Source organism: Nanorana parkeri, unplaced genomic scaffold, assembly GCF_000935625.1.
Source record: "Nanorana parkeri isolate BGI_ZX_2015 unplaced genomic scaffold, ASM93562v1 scaffold590, whole genome shotgun sequence".
Lineage (NCBI taxonomy): Eukaryota > Metazoa > Chordata > Amphibia > Anura > Dicroglossidae > Nanorana > Nanorana parkeri.
The window spans coordinates 427,118-444,606 of record NW_017306858.1 but is presented as its reverse complement, the minus strand read 5'-3'; the positions used below and the strand labels follow the sequence as shown (position 1 = coordinate 444,606).

The 17,489-nt window shown below is 40.1% G+C and overlaps 1 protein-coding gene across 1 annotated transcript in view; it reads left to right on the top strand.

Annotated features, from left to right (window-relative positions):
- The window catches only part of PLCE1 (phospholipase C epsilon 1), a 197,364-nt gene that overhangs the window by 88,999 nt on the left and 90,876 nt on the right, over positions 1–17,489 (top strand). The window lies entirely within an intron of this gene.

Here is a 17,489-nt window from a genome sequence, read left to right as displayed (position 1 = left end):
TACATATATATATATAGATATATATATATTGCATCTCCCTGGGATGGTGTGCTTGTTTTGCAGTGCTCAGTAATGTAAATCTAACATTGGGAGCTTACTGTCAGATTCAGGGAGCACAGTAAGCACGGACATGACCTCATGAGTATGGTAAGGTTTCCTTGTCTAGTCAGCGCTGGAGGATCGGAGCGGGGAGGGGGGAATCCAGTCCCTCGCCTGTCACGGCTCTCTGCCGTGACAGGATCAAGAAGTGAGCGAACGCCGGTATGTGTTCGCTCACTTCCCGATCTACTGAGCCGACCTGTGACAGTTTCATTGTCACAGGTCGGCTAGAACTATGAGGATGAGTGAAAAGCACTCACCTCATAGTTCTCCTTTAAGCTCAAACTGATCTCAATACCCAAGTACACTGACCCTTAGAAATCTTTTGGCATATGTGCATTTTAACTTTGCAGTTAGCGTTTTACCTGGAGTTAAGCTTTAGTAATTGGCTAAGTTTTAGGTTGAACTCGATGGACATATGTCTTTTTTCAACCTGACTAACTATGTAACTATGCAATCTCAGCATTTCATAGCAGATAAAGGCTAGATATTAGGAAAACTGGAAATTTCAGGCGCTGCTTCTTCCCTTTATGTGTGCAAGAAACTACATTCATTTTTATGTAAAAGTTGTCAACTGCTGGGACCAAAAGTAGATTGCATTTCAATTTAAATTAATGGAGATTTGTAATTTGACATAATAGATATCAATAACTTTCTACACAACTGAGACAAAAAAGGACGCAAACTATAAAAGGAAGAGGAAAATATATTTTGTGGTTATTTTTGCTCTGTACATTAGGTTTAAATGCATTGCCCTTTGAATATGTTGTGAAGTATATTTATAACCTGTGAATTAAACTCAAGGAGTTGTATGTGAAATTCAGATCTCTACCACGCAGGCAGGGGTACACTGGGGCCACTCTGCACATCATCTTGTCTGAGCTATGACAAGGTATCCACCTAAACTTCCCATCTCTAATTAAATCTACAGAGCATGTAACACGTTTTCCTAATTCCCTCCCCCAGAACAGTACCAGTATTAATCCTCTGCTTTCAGACAGGTGCCATAACATGGGAGGGACATACAAAAAATTACCAGTAGCTTTACACAGCATTTTTTAGATGGCAAGAGTCCATTTTTTATGAAATGTTGTCTTTTCATTAATCATTATTCATCCCATTTTTAAATATATTCTCTATCTTTTTTTTTTAGTTGGAGATGGTTTTTTTGTTGCACATACTATCATTAACACTGCTTTAGCTTATGTGAGCGAGCAGTTTGAATTGAATATGTTTGGGTGGGTTGGGGGTATCAAGTCTGGAGCAGAGGATACAGCATTGAAGCCCTGGGGCCCAGGTGGCTACAACACTGTTCGTAATATGGTATCATAGTGCTGTTGGAGAAAGAGAGCTTTTGTTCTTGGCCTTCCTGCATATTTTTTTTTACATATTTTTGAAGTGCAGAAATGTCAAATAATAGTTGTTTGAACATGTTAAAAATTTTAAAATAAAACCATAACTACTTAGTTGGCTGTTGAAACAAATTCTTTTTAAGCTTCCTGAGTAGTTTTGATAACTGTTTACAATAATTTATATCAGAAATAGCAGTGTGCGGGGGACATGGTGCAAACCAAGTTCGCGCAAAACTTTCACTGACATGCTCCCCTCCTGGTCCAATCAGTTATGGTCGGGGCATTCCCTGGCCCACAGCTACACGTCACAAACGGGTGGGCAATGCCCCTGATTGGGCCAGGAGGGTGATGTCCAACTCTGGTGAACATGGTTTGGCAACAAGCCCCCGCACATCCCTTTGGAGTCAAGGGTCAAATTTTCAGACTGATTATTATGTAGCTTTGCTAAAATGTATCTAGCATATTTGGCTGAAGATAACAAGACTTAACGCGGTATCAGGTGGAAGGCTATACTTCCTGGAGCATGGATTGTATGTAGTTTGCTCTAGATTATTGGTAAAGATTTGCATAGTATAGTAAAACTTCAGTTGGCTATCTATTAAAGCAAGGTCATTGCAGGTATGCTTACTTTCACTTTTGTTTCTGTAAAATTGAGTTGACTTCCAAGTGACTTTTAAATGCATTCTCTACACTTTGTTGTCATGAATAGCTAGAGTTCTTCTTTTGAAGATTACCAGAACCCTTTTCCTCATCTTGTTGCCTGGTACTCAAGTGCCTGTAAAGACAAGCTGTCCTCAAGTATCAGTGGTTCTGAATGGTTCCTGTATGTTCTAAAGGGTGGGTGAAACTTGAATCAAATGGGATTTTGCAGCTGTTTATCTCTCCTGTGGTTGTATGTGAATTGTGAGAAATGGAAAACAGTTATGTGGTTGCTTAGCCAGTTAGGTGCTTCCAAGACACTTAAACTGGTACTGTCAATGTGATCATTTCTGTCTGTGGTACCATGTTTTCCTAGAATCCTTTTTCCTATGTAATGCAGACATTATTTTTGTTGAAAGGACTATTAAGCCAGCAGCAGGAGTTCAGAAGGCCAAAGCCTGTCCTCTCATGTAGGGTATTGCCAAGATAGACTGCTTTATTAGTTTCTGTGTGGTCTTCTCCAAACACCCACCAGTTAGAGCTGTGCATAATTTGGTTATATTGTAATTATAGAGAACAGATGCTTGCCACCTGTGTATTGTGTATGCTGGTTAGCATAAACCTATGACTTCATTATATATAACTTTTGTACAGTGTGTGCATGTTATAATTACTCAACTAAACATATATTAAATAGTGTCTAATATTTCTAGAAATGTCGTCAGTATTCGGAGAGATTGCAAGTGTGTAAGATTCTTCGAAAAATCCAAGTATCACTAATTTATGGGTAATTGTAGTCCCTTTTTTTTACAATAAACTATGTTGGTTTTAGTTTCACTTTGTTTGTTTATATTTATTATCCTTTTTTTTCTGGCAATTAGAGGACACAGGAGGCTAGTAATTCTTAGGCATTTGGGTTATACTGCTGCCTCTAGCAAGTTTAGACACTTTCAAACAAAAAAGTTAGACAAGCTCCTATATAACCCCACCTCAGACTGTTATGCCTCAGTGTCCTAGAAGGCTGGACACATTTTCATCAGCTCTGCTGAGGAAAACTCTAACTGTATTTTTGACTGATTTTTCTCTTCATTCACGATTCTGATACACCGTGAATATTTTCTGTTCAGTAACTTTAATTAGGGCTTTAACTCCACTGCCTATTTCAACTCTTCAGATTGGGGTGTCATCAGAAACCGCTTTGGAGAATGTAGGTAAACCCCACTGGATTAAAGATTTGCAGGGCTAGCCTGTTTCTGCTTTTTGGCACTTGCCAGGTCTTTGTATTTTTGTGTTAGCCGCAGAGCATTTTCCAGTTTTAGAGCTGTGGCATGGACTCTTCTATGACCCAGTGTTTGCAGAGCTACTTGGCAAGTAAGGCCACCCAGCCACTACTTTTTTGGTATTCCAGATCACTCGGCCCTGTAGAGCAGTCGGATTTGCCTAAAATGTGACCTTCGGGCACTGGGCTTAGTTTCTTTGTTTGTGAGATTTCCCATACTTGATTTACTGTGTTAGTTGCAAAGCACTTTCCAGTTTTAGAACCGTTACACAGCATCAAGTGTGACCTAGTCTCTAAGAACTCATGCTGTGAGTTGGACAGAAGCACCTGGAGCTACCTCACAGTTGGCATAGTTACGCAATTTTTACATTTCCCCATCATCACCTTGGCATGGGGACATTTAAGACAGGGAACTGAGTGCTTGATGTAATCTGCTACTAGAGTGTGTGTGTATTCTGCATTCCTTTTTCTGCCTTTCAGGGGACAAAGAATCTTCCTGTTGCAGCTTCTGCTTCTTTGATACCTTGTGAATCATCCAGTCTCCAGGTCTGTTCCACTGCCTAATCACAGTGGTCACTTTTTGGCTGCCTGCGATCGTCATCAGCACCAGCTGCTTAGGTGTGTGTGTGTGTGTGTGTATGCAGGGATTGATCTCACTTTTGGCGTAGACATTCTGCTAGGTGGTGCAACATGTCTTTACATAGACTAACAGAGGACATTTCAGCTGCAATGAGCTTACTCATCTGTTATTGATAGGGGCAATCTCCTAGTTTTCATAGAATGAAAACCGAATCCAGCAATATATATCCTGGGACCCCTATTGCTATAGGTTTGTTCTTTGCAAAGTCTTACACAGTTCTGCACGTCCACAAGACCTTTAATATCCACTTTGGATTATTTTTGTATCTGTCTGTGCACAATTAATGCTGCAATTTACTCACAGCAGGTGTTCCAAGCGCTCTCTGGTGCTTTCCACAGCAGGAACCCATTCTGATCCTAGTGGTCTTCCACCTCCAAGTGTGCCTGACGCCCCTGCTGCTGTCTCTGATTCAGACTCAGAGCCTTTACAGCCTTTTCCTGGAAAGCCTGCATCTCAACAAATTACATACAATTTGTTGAATTCCATGCATTCTTTTTAAGGAATCCTTGGTGCAGTATGTTCTGCCATACAAGAAGAGTTGGCCTGTTGTTCCAGGCATAGGGTGTTTCAGAGCTTTTGCTCCTTCCATGTACACTCTGTATGTAAATTCTTCCTCTACGAGAATTGGAAAGAATTGTGGAGTCATGACTAAAATGTAAAGGAGCCTTTTTTCCCTTTTGAAAGGAAATTGAATGACGCCTGGTCTTGGCCCATAGTAGAAGGGGGACTGAAGGGGGGATAGCCTGCTTAGTGGTAGGCCAACAAGGAGGGAGTTATAGTAGTCAAGGCAAGCTATTACAAGGGAGTGAATTAGAAGCTTTGTGGTATCATGTATTTAGAAGGGACGTATTTCGGAAATGTTATTGAGGTTGAGTCGGCAAGATTTGGATTGTGATTGGATGTGGGGCTGAAAGGAGAGCTCAGAATCAAGGATCCGAGCACCCTGGTTTGATGGGAGGAATTGATTGTAGTTCTGTTGATTGTAATGAAGATGTCAGGGGAGGGAACAAAATGTAGTTGTTATAATAGATTACAGAATTGAGCTGGAAGAAATACACAAAGGATGCCAATATTCAAGTAAGAATAAACAGGGTGACTTGTGACTTTTTTTGTGTGCACATGTTAAAATACACATTTTTTGCTTAACTTAAAAAAAAAAAAAAAACCCACTAAAAACATTAATATTTTCAGGAAGCAGAGGACCTGTCAAATAAAATAATGGAAGTTGCATTATTTTATGTTGCACAGTATCTGTGCAAATGTTTATCAAAGTTATATTTTAATTAAAAATACCTTAAATTTGTTTTTAGTGCAAACAAATACAATATAATCTTATATATAAAAGATGAACCCCTGCTGAGTAAATAGATAGCAAATATTTCAGGTTGCATGCTCCCGTGAAAAGGCTACAAACTATATGATACCGAAAAAGTAATCTTTTTTTTTTTTCTTTTCAACTTAACTGTATTGCTATCAAAAAAGGGGGGGGGGGGGGGTAAGCCCCTTGTGTGACATTGTTGTGCAGGTATCAGGTAACCCTGTCTTTCAGGTATCGAGACAGGAGTTTTAAACCACTGATGCCTGTCCCGCACGGTACCTAAGCAGTTTATAGAGAAACAGTCTCGTATCTGTTTTCTCAAACACACAGTAGGTGTCTGACTGCTGTGACCCCAGACAAGTTCAAAGCGGAGCCCTTCCAGTTGTATGAAAGAAAGATTGGGTCAATGTGCCTCACTCTATCTCCCCCTGTTTGTCCACCTGATGCTATTTTTTTGTGGTCCTGGGCTCCGCTCTACTGCTGCCTTGGTTACTTCTACAGCAAAGCTCACAGCCAATAGATGAATTTAACTCTTTTACAGCTATGACATGTACATCTCATTAATCAATAAGGCACATGTCATTAATACCAAAAGTGAGCCAAATGCCATTAATCATATTAAACATTATTGTTATTTTGAGTAACTATAGAATCTATATTTTTTAATGTTCCCTAGGCTTAGTCTAAATCATGAGCCATCTGCCTACCATTCATGTCTGAAAAGAGTCTACTGTTTCAACCAGGGCCGGACTGGGACTCAAAATAGGCCCGGGCATTTTAGACTGAGCAGCCCAATCACGTGACCACCAACAGGCCCCACCCCTCACAACGGGGGGCGGAGCCAAACACAGAAGCGCAATTGAGGGGCAGGGCCGGCCACTAGTAAGTACCGGAGGCTACAGCTGACACACAAACCTTGCTACAATATAGGAAGCTTGCTATAGAGAATATCTGTAAAAAATAAGTCAAGGCAACTGGAAATTTCTGAATTGAGAAAGCTGGTTGGATGAGCAGTGAAACGTCTTCAAGAAAAATACAGCAAGTCCAGGTGCCTTGACTTATTTTTTACAGATATACCGTGTGACCTGGATGAATGAGAACCTTCACAGACATATTACTATAGAGAATCAGATCTCACTGGTCCCCCAACCCCCTGGCATTCTCTGGACTAAAGTAGCTAACACTCTAATGTCCCCCGCACAGTCACACACTATTATTATACATTTATAAAGCTCTGACATATACCGCAGTGCTGTACAGAGAAGTCACATCAGTCTCTGTACAGAGGAGCTTACACTCTAATGCAGAATACCATCAGCTATAGAGTACTAAAAATCCCTGCAAAACATTATCTCGGGCGCCCCCCCACACACTAAATTTACCCCACTCGGTTGTGGTCTCAGGTGGGCTCAGCAAGGTCTGTGGTGGGCTCTGCGGGTTCTCAGGCTGGCTGAAAGGGTCTGAGCATAGGCGCAGATTCAGCTACACGGACTGCTTCCGACAGAGATGTAGACCATGTCCGCAGCTGCGATCCCTCCTGTCAGCTCTCTCTCTCTCCTCCCGGCCGTTCTGTAGTTGCATAATCCCTGACCATACACATACCTTGTTCTTGCAGTCTTCTCTTCCTTAGCAGTGGGGGGGTGGTGGCGATTTGCATACGAATGAGTCGCGATATTTACATATGAATGGGTCACTTCTTATTGATATGCAAATTACAGCGTTCCATTCATATGTTAATATCTCGGCCGGTACCGGGACAGTGCAGGCTGCAGGAACAGCACCAGCAAGCTCCGGAAAGAGCACAGAGTAGAGAGAGCTGGGTGAGGAGGTGTTTTTCTGGCCTCCCCCTCCAGCGCCCTCTAGTGTCTACTGTGTTGTAGTGCCGGCTCTGCTCACTACCACGCAGTAGACACTGCTCTGCACAGAGCCAGCCATCGGGCATAGCGGACCGGCCCGAACACAATCAGGTTGATTGTGTTCGGCCCGGCCCACCGTGCAAGTGCCCGGTTTGGCCTATGGCGAGTCCGGCCCTGGTTTCAACTGACATGCTATTTATTTCAGCTTTAGTTTATCCCATGAATTTGCCTTGATTTCCTGTCTGGGCCAACAACGCTTTCCAGCCACTCTTCAAATAGCTGATCCTCTCACCATTGTGGGCACACAGAAGCACCTGCCCCTAATTATGTTTGCAAAAGCATTGTAACCATTCGATGTGTAGCGTTCACCCCCCTGAAGGAGCCACTGGATGAACAGGTCTTCCACAGCCTGTCTAGGGATTTTTAGCAACCTGGCTGCCCCAATAGCACTAACCACCCTTTTGTGGGGACCGATAAAGCTGAGATCCAGACTGTAGATATGATGCTGAAGGCATATTCTAGAACTTCAGGGAAAGAGAGGTTTAGGGCTAGGAACATCCATGTTGGTGTAGATTCCTTAAAGTGTTAGAGCAAAGTAACCGCTGCCTACACAGGCTAGAACCTTTAATCCAAATGTGGCAAGTTTGTGTGTAGAGCACCTGGCTGAGCAGTACTTGAATCAGAAGTAATCAGTCATCTTTATCCTTGGCATCAGTAATAGCCACTGGGCCCTCAGACTTAGGCCTCAGTGCAAGCTCATGGCTAGTCCCTGGGCCTAGGCCTAGTCAAATTGTGCACTCAGTAGCAGCCTCCCCCCAGGCAGGTCCCAGGGGAGAAAGAGAGCCTCAGATGGTTCGCCCCAAATATTGATATCTTCTCCCAGCATGCACCACTGGCCATGAACCTCCTAGTGATTGGCCAGAGAGATATATATATTTTCATAAAAGTCTCTTATTGGTTGCTCTGCTCTGTGGCACGGATTCACCCAGCAGCAGGCAGATGCAAACGATAACAGATTGCTTAGGGGAACCAAATAAGCATACATTATAAATCGGCATCAGACTGAATACAATCTGACATCAACTAAATTTAACTAAGCGCTCCTGCTTACAGGGTGCTACAGATGCTTCCTCCAATGCACATGTGTCTCGGTTGTTTACACAGCTCTGGCACCGCCCTGTCTCGTCAGTCACATACAAATCGTTCCTGTCTACCTCCCGTCACATGACCACATATCATGTGAAAACATAAAAAAAGGCATGAATTAAATGTTAAGAAATGCACAAGAGCAGTGCTCAAGGTACCAGTATGGACGTTGTGTTCATATTTCTTTTCCATCTACTTTCAATTCATTCATGTGAGTCTGCTGGGTAACTTTCTAAATAAGTTACTTTTTACCTACCCTTTGATGACTATTTTTGGATGCTGAAATCTTTTCTTCAGGCTTTGGACATCGGAGTTCTCGGTCTGTGATTTACTTTGGTTTAGATTTCTTTATTTATTTGAAGCTTCAGTCTGCAGTCTTAGGATATGTTAATGTTTATCCTATGGACATTGTCTTTTCTTTTTTTTTATTAAGAAGACATTCAGAGGTGAATTGTGCTAGTGTTATCTCTCACCCAATAAATCACCGCACAATCTACTTGCATGTCCCTATACTATCAGAAAACAATTTTTATGCAGTGAGGAAGATTGTTACCTTTTATTATATTCAGAGAACGTTTATTATTTTCCTCTCCTATATGATATTAATTTAGGTGTACGACATGCAGAGTCTCTGTTTTATATTACTCGGGAATGGTGTGTATATCAGTGGGTACTTCCTTTTGCGAAGAATAGCATTTCTAAATGTTCCTGTTTATATACTTGCAAGAGAATTCTTAAACATAGAGTCATGCTTTTGTTGGCCTTAGCTTGTGAGTGCTTGATGATTTTCTGGCTATTTTGGTGTGGTGGTGTGGATAGTTAACATGGCCTTTCATCTTGACGATATGCGTTTTAACTCTTCACAGACTGAAAGCGGCTTTGAAACTTAGAACGTTTGAGCACCAGACTGTACACCAGGAACTTTGGTTAATTTATTAAAATTTGAGATGTTGTTTTTTCAGATAAAATATATTTCAAGTTGTCATGTAAGCATTTTTTTTTTACACTTCCCAGTTATTCTCTGAATGTATGGGATACAAATGTCAGAGCATTGATTAAAATCTAATTGATCGATTGATTGACTAATCATAAATGGTGACCTGTTCTAGGCCAGGAATCTACAATATAGTATCTAATACAGAGTAATATACATGTTCTCTGGAGCTTGCATCATTAGACATATTTAATTTCTGTCCCACAGTAAGAATAGCACAACATTATGGACTAAAGCTGCCATGCTGTAGCTCATACGTTTTGCACTATTTTCCCTATGGAGCAGCACTAAAATTAGGTAATTTTAGTTTTGAGAGTTCATATGTACATTTAATTTAAGGTCTTAAAGCATTTGGGTTAGGCTAAAGCTTTTGTTTATTATCAGTATGCTCCAATTTGTGTGCAGATATTTGCTTGGCACCACATTTCACAGTAATTATATGGTGATTGGAGGGAAATAAAGACCTTGTGCTGGTTTCTTATATTCACACTATGGGATAAAGGTTGCTCTCTTGGCCTGATAATTTCTCTTTGGATAGTAGATAGCTAGGTTTGTCAACGTGACCTGTTTGATCTCTTATGCGATTGCTGCTTTCTCTGTTTCAGTCTTGATGTTTGGTTCAGACTTAAGTAAACAATCATGAAAAATAATATTCTGACAATTGAATTGGGTTAATGCATGTAATTATAGTAACCAGTCTATGAATTTCTTTTTAATTTCATATGTCTGCACATATTTATTTTACCGCTGGCTTCTGTACTGCATGGGTTGATGTCACAATGCTTCCGCACAATGCACAGTGCAGGATTGTGTTGTTTGGAGATTTTGGATTTTCAGCTTTCAGCATCCGAAAAAGCAAATCACTCTTGCCTAGGCGCCCTGGATGGAAGATGGGGGTAAAATAAATACAGGTGAAACTCGAATCATTGGAATATCGTGCAAAGTTCATTTATTTCACTAATGCAACTTAAAAGGTGAAACTAATATATGAGATAGACTCATTACATGCAAAGCAAGATAGTTCAAGCCGTGATTTGTCATAATTGTGATGATTATGGCTTACAGCTCATGAAAACCCCAAGAACCCCAAATCTACAATCTCAGAAAATGAGAATATTACATGCAATCAATAAAACAAGGATTGTACATAGAACAATATCGGACCTCTGAAAAGTACAAGCATGCATATGTACTCAGTACTTGGTTTGGGCCCCTTTTGCAGCAATTACTGCCATTACTTTTGCACAATATTCTAATTATTCGAGTTTCACCTGTTTATAAAATAACTTATTTTCCCAATGTTTACTATAAAGCTGCAGTTTGTGGTGGTGGTGGTGGACCTAATATATTAAGCTGACCTTTCATTTAACTACATGGTCTGCTTTAAAGCTAAACTCCAGCAGTACATTTGCTGAGCTGGACAGGCTCCTCTCCTGTACTAAAATTGCGTACTCTTATGTCACTGCACATTGTAAGATTCCCACAGTGTGTATTAGAAACTGCAAGAAGACAGATTGAGCCTTCCTATTTCTTGGTTGGAGGACGTCCAGCATCATCTAACATTTTCCTCCTTGGCTTTATTGGGTTTCTATTCATTGGATTTGAGTTCTTTTAACCCCTTTGCGTCCACTGATGTACATAGTACGTTATTGGCAGCAGGCCCGTTTAAACAGACTCTGTTTACAATTGTAAAGCCGGCTGCCGACTTTACAATAGAAGCAATTCTGACAGCTCAGCTGCTGCCAGATCCCTTCTACATGCCGGTACAGGCTCCGCCCCAACCCCCCCGCCATGTTTCCCGGGTTCCGCTGCCTCTCCTGCAGTCCTGGCACTTCAATAGATTATTTAAAGTGGAAAGGTGACACTAGGGGTCTTTTGGACCCCCAGTATCACCTTAAAGAGGACCTGTCACCACCAATGTGTTATCACAGAAGAGGCACATAGCAATTAAAGTAAAAAAAAGTTTTAAATACAATTAATAATAATTAATTTTAAAGTACCCTGCGAGCATGTGCATATTCACACACTTCGGATGCACCTACGTATGAAATCAATGAGTGAGAACATTAATTCTAGGACCAATATTTACACGCATCTCTAACCTGTAAGTGCTTTTAAAGCGCCGTCTATGGACTTTTTGGGGTACTAAATTTTTTCGCCATTTCATGGACGCACACAATTTTTAACCTGGGTAGGTTGGGTATCTATTTACTCATCGTAACCTCATATTTTATATTTTACAACACAAAATTTGTATTGGGGCACTAAATTTAACTTTACCTTCTGGGAGAGGGAGAGAGAGCTCTGCAGCATGGAAAGATAGAGAAATTGGCTGAAAAGTGCCGTATTACCCTGGGAACAAGTGTCTGTGAACAAGCGCCACCTAGTGATCACTTCCAGTACTGGCCTGTATTTACTCATAGATTACAATATACTGATCTCCAGTTCCAATGTCAGGCATCCACAGCGCACACAGCATTACAGCACCTGTATTGCAACAATAATACAAAGTGTGTCTTTTTGTCTTAATTTCCTTTTGATTACTTTATTTCAATATTAATATGAAGTTAATACAGAGCTTGTTATAGTATTGTATAGTATGGGGTATAGCATTAGTTAAACCTATTTTTAATAGTGGCTCTCAAGCAACCATAAATTACATTTATCTGGAATCTACCAATCCCTATGGATGCTGGGATTGGCACAGGTGATGCATTTTAGGGGGTAGGTGCTACCCTTGATCAAGTGTAATCAATTTTTTTTGTACAACTGATATACACCAAGATATTTTGGGGATACATAGCTTCCAAATGTCTTCTTTGTGTGGTTTATAAACTAAAGGAATCTCAGTATGTACAGTATACATTTTAAACTAACCAATAGATTTTTTCTATTGGTAAGTTTTTTTGAAAGACTTACACACAGGGTATCACTCACGTCTTGATCCATATATTTATTCACATATGTTCTCATTTATTCCAAACCTTTAGCGCTGTGACAACACTTTACAAATAGATTTTTTCAGTGTGTCATTAAAAAAAAAAAAGTACAGCATTAAAAAAAATACATTTATTTCATTTGTAAATAACATTGCAATGTTTTGTACTAGAATCCTAATTTTTGTGTAGGACAAATTATAGAATAATATTTATGGTTTTTATCTGCAGTAAAAATACTGCAAAAAAAATGATCAAAGTGGGAAAAAAGTTTTTTTACTTAGTTTTGTTACTTATTTTTGTCTAGGGGTTGCATAAAAAATAAAATAATTTTTGCAAGACAGTATCAGCAAAACAAAGCCTTGCTTGTCCATTGGAGTTGTACAGGTGTGAGAGCTGAACTGATTAATAATGACAGCATGATAACTGTACTGCAGTTATCAAGAGCCATTCTCTACTCTATTTAGATTAATTAATTAATTAATTACAGTGTAGAAACTAATAATTTTTTAACTTTTAACTGTCTAATGTCACGATAGTTCTGGCATTTTGACATTTGCATGACAGATTGCCGTCTATCATCCATTACACGAAGTAGAGGGGGGCAGGTGCACCTTCATGGCATCATCTGCTGACATCAAAGGCATCTGGAAGACCATTGGCATATTTCACCACAATAGACGGTGAGGGCCACCTGTATTTGCCACTCTTGTTCAGTGCGCATTCCACACTAACATAAAGATCTCTTATTACACTCTTAGAAAAGCAGAGACAATTGTAATCTGATGACAAGGTGTGGTACCCATTCTGAAAAACTCTCTATGTATAAAATGGGTCCTTTCCATTTGTTTGTGGCCAAACACGTTAAGTGGCAATATGTGCTTCCAAAAGGGAGTACATGCCTAACAAAAGAAATGAATGCCGGCCCATGTATGCAGCGTGTTAGGCTGTTATTTTGAGGCGAAGGGGTTTTTCTGAGGTATCTCACTGGTTTATTACAGTTACTTTTCTGATTTCACTGCATGCATGTTGTTGGCAAAGTGTAAACATTGCTAGAAGTATGTTACTTGCAAACTAAGGGCTTGCTCACACCAAATGCAGAACAGATCTGCATGAATTTCTGTGCACGCAGTGCAGTGTGTTTTGCTGCGTTTTTGACGTGTTCAGGGCCGTTTTTGTAAAAAAGATATATATTTTTTAGTTTAAAATGGGCTTTCAGGGCGTTCCAGTGCTTTTGCATGCGTTTTTGATGCGCTTGCATGTGTTCCAGAGCAGGAAAAATAGGGCTTGCTGCAGTTATTTTACATGCTCTGGAAATGAACGCTGCAGTGGAGCCCAAAATACCATTGGAATACATTGGACACAGTTTTGATCCGGTCTGTAACTGCTCTGCTCCTGGAATGCGCTTGGTAGGAACAAGCCCTTAGGGAAACTAAATGATTATTTTGTGACAGGAACTATATCATTTTATATTATGAGAGTCTTAAAGGACTGCTACAGCTCTGACATTTCAGTTTAGCAGAGTAGGAAACTCAACATCTAATAAGATTACAAAGCTTGCTGTTGTACCAGGAAAGATTGTATTTGATGTTTTTTCCATTTCATTTATGATATATAAAGGCAATGCAAGTTAACTGAAACGGAAAATGTTATTTTAAAGCAGTGTATTATTGTGAAGTATATACTGGGTGCTGTTGCTCAAGCACATTCATAAATTATTTTAGATAAACAATATTGTCAATTGGCTTTGTTAAATTAAGAGGAACTCTAGGAATTGACAAATGTAACCCTTGCAGTAGGGCTGCCCCCGCACTGCAAGGGTTAACTGCTCGTTTTGGTCTTGGGGATGGATAAAAGCAGATATGCTCACCTGATTCTTGATCCCACCTGGCTGCTAGACCGGTCCCCAAATCCTCTTCTCCCCCAGGCTAGGTATAAAAAAGATGAAGTAAAGTTTTTTTTACTGGAGCAAAAAGCATAGCAGCAAGGCATTTGACCTGACTTTGGAAGATGATCTTATTGGGCTTTCATAATTTTTTGTCTACCACTTTGCATTAACCACTTGCCGTCCGCCCGTTGTAAAAAAACGGACGGACGGCACTGCAGCATTGGCGGGTTGCAGTCTCCAGACGGCATTTTCTTTCTGCTCGCGCGCCCCCTAGTGGGCACGTACGGGCAGTAAGGCGCCCGACCAATGCAAACACCCGTTACCGTCTGTTTCACATATCAACGATCGGCGGCTCCATAGCCCGCCAATCGTCTATATGTGCTCGTTTAACGGTAACATGTTCTATAGTTTCTGATATTGCTTGCTTGACTTACTGGCTCTGAAGTTTTACCTTTCGTACCAACTGTTCCGTACGACCGCGGCGGACCCTGCAAGGACACCTTGCCGATCCCTGGCGGGGGGGCACACGGGGGGGGCAAGTGAAAACCTAGGGGGGGGCAATTGCCCCCCTTGCCCCCCTGTAGCGACGCCACTGCCTTACTGTGTCTACTCCTGAACCAAGTGTGTCTTGTGCCTACTGGTCCCATTGGTTTTCTGTTTGTTCATAGACTCTCATTGTGTTGTTGCTTTTTTAGACTGTTTCCTTTCCTAAATTTAGTACTAGGATGTTAACTACATTTCATTTTGGAAAGAATATCAATCTGAAATTGCAGAGCTAATTAACATGCAGATATTCTTTTGAAATACTGGTGGATTCTTTTGAAATATATTCTAAATTTAACTTATTACATAAACTCATCCCATTCTTGAAATCTTTACAGCATACTAGTATTTCATCTGTTTTATTTCTTTGTGCGAAGAATACATTCACTTTCTAATTAGAGATTCTGTCTGCAACATCTCAGTACAAGCTGTACCCAAAGGATACAACAAAATTTCATTGCTTTTAATTATGCAATAGATTTGCTGCAAAGTCTTTTAGCCTACTGACAAAGGCCAGATTAAAGATATCGGGAAAACATACTTAACATTTTCATTATATATAACTTTTTTGTTATCTATTGACTTGAATTAGTATTTATTTTGTGCTAGTCGGCCTTTTTTACTATTTTTCACAGTGAATTTCTATATCTTTTTCTTCTCTTTTGGTTTGGCAAAATTACCATAAAGGCTTCCACAAGAATTGTAGGATAAGGGCACTTTTAGTGCACTTCTCCTTTTCTAACCCTCTCTTGCAGCACGGTCAAAAGAGATTAGACTTGCATACAATCCTGCTTCTCGGACATCTTCACTGTTTAGTCTGCCCAGCGCTGTACATCCTTTACCGGAATTCATAGTAGATGTTTGCTACCACACCTGTTGATGGGCACCGTGATTTTTAATTTACTTTAATAGAAGCTTCTTTCAATATGTCAAACTATGGTTGCTATGGAGTGAAAGCTGTGGCATGCAAGGGTCTGCTGTGACATTTTCAGCCAGAGGCTTAACTTTAGTTAAGTAGTAAGATGCCAGGTGGCTTGGCCTTCCATTTAGGTGAAGACCTATCTTCAAAATAGGATAGCCAATGATTTATTTATCAAGAGGGCCTAAAGGAAACAAATCCAGAAATATCCACGCTCCAAGGTTCTCCCCCGGAGATAAAAAAATCTTTATTTATTGAGCTTAGTTTAAGCTTATGTTCAGATAACAAGTACCGTACAGATACTTTTCCAGCTGCAGACCAAGTACAAGTACTGATACTTGCCCAAATACTCACAGATACAAGTACTGATACATTTTTGTTTAGTGTCATGTGACAGTTTTTCTAAAACAATGCAGACTAATGATTTCAGGACAGTGGTGGAGCGCCAGGGCCCTGTCACAGCAGCAACTGCTGCAACCCTGTTAGTTCTCATGAAAATGCCAAGTATCAGCACTGGTATCTGAACATATATAGCAAATGCATACTGTTAGTTCGTCCCCACGCATGCTCAACCTCTAACACGTTTTATCATTCTGGCTTACTCATGGTGGTTGAGCATATGTGGCTAACAGTATGTATTTGCTCCAAAAATAAAGATTTATGTCTTTGAAGACCCTTGGAGTGATGCTACTTTTGGGTTTGGTTGCTAAAGGCGGCGCACTTGTTTGCCTGCACCTGGAATGCAATCACAGTACAAGCTGGTTCTGGAATTTGAGCAATGTTTGTGGTAGATTACGAGGGGGGGCTATAATTTTCTAAACTTTAACAAGCCTGATAAGTTCACATTAAGGTGAATTTAGCAGAATTGTGTGACAAATGCATACTTTTAGTGTTTCATGGCTAACCTAAGCAGCTTGCTGGCTGATTACTGCCTGTATATTGTCACTGGTTGATTACGGCTGTAGAAGGTTTTTAACAGCTCATGGTATACTTCCTTTTTATGTATATCTCTCTTGCTGCTGGTTTCTGATGTTCAATAACATGCTATTCTTTCTTTGAGAAAATTGTCCCAGCAGGGTCAAACTGGAAAAAAAAATTAAAAATGACACAACTGCTTTTTTTGTGATCTACTTAAAGCCTGCATAGGTCTGACACTTTTCTGAGTGTGCAACACTATTTATTGTAGTCCTACCCAAAGTCTATCTGTTTAGTTTTCATAGAATGAGGTTTAATATTATCCACACTGGTTCTTTATAGCTGACTATGACCTTGGGAGATTTGCTCAAACTTGTTCATCTCTGACAGCCAAGTCTGCTATTGGATAACCCTTTGGAGTCCACTCTAAGGAAGTACATACCGTATATACTCGAGTATAAGCCGTCCCGAATATAAGCCGAGGTACCTAATTTTACCAAAAAAAACTGGGAAAAAGTATTGACCCGAATATAAGCCGAGGGTGGGAAATGAGGCAGCTACTGGTAGATAGATACCAATAAAATTACATTAATATTTATTTAAAAGAAAAATAACCTAGCTCTGTAAGTGGAAAAGGGGGTACAGGGCTACATATCATGTACTACGGATCATTTAACCCATTCATATTAGCAGAGGATAATTGTAAATCTATTGTTCAGTGCATTCTATATGTAGTATATAGTACATGTACATATAGAGTGCCTGCAACAATACATTTACAATGATCCTCTGCTAACATGAATGGGTTAAATGATCCATAGTACAGGGCTACATACAGATCATTTAATCCATTCATGTTAGTATAATTGTAAATGTATTGTCTGCACTGTATTAGCAGTATATACTCCATATAGAGTATATACTGCTAATACAGTGCAGACAATACATAATTGGTTACTGTAATA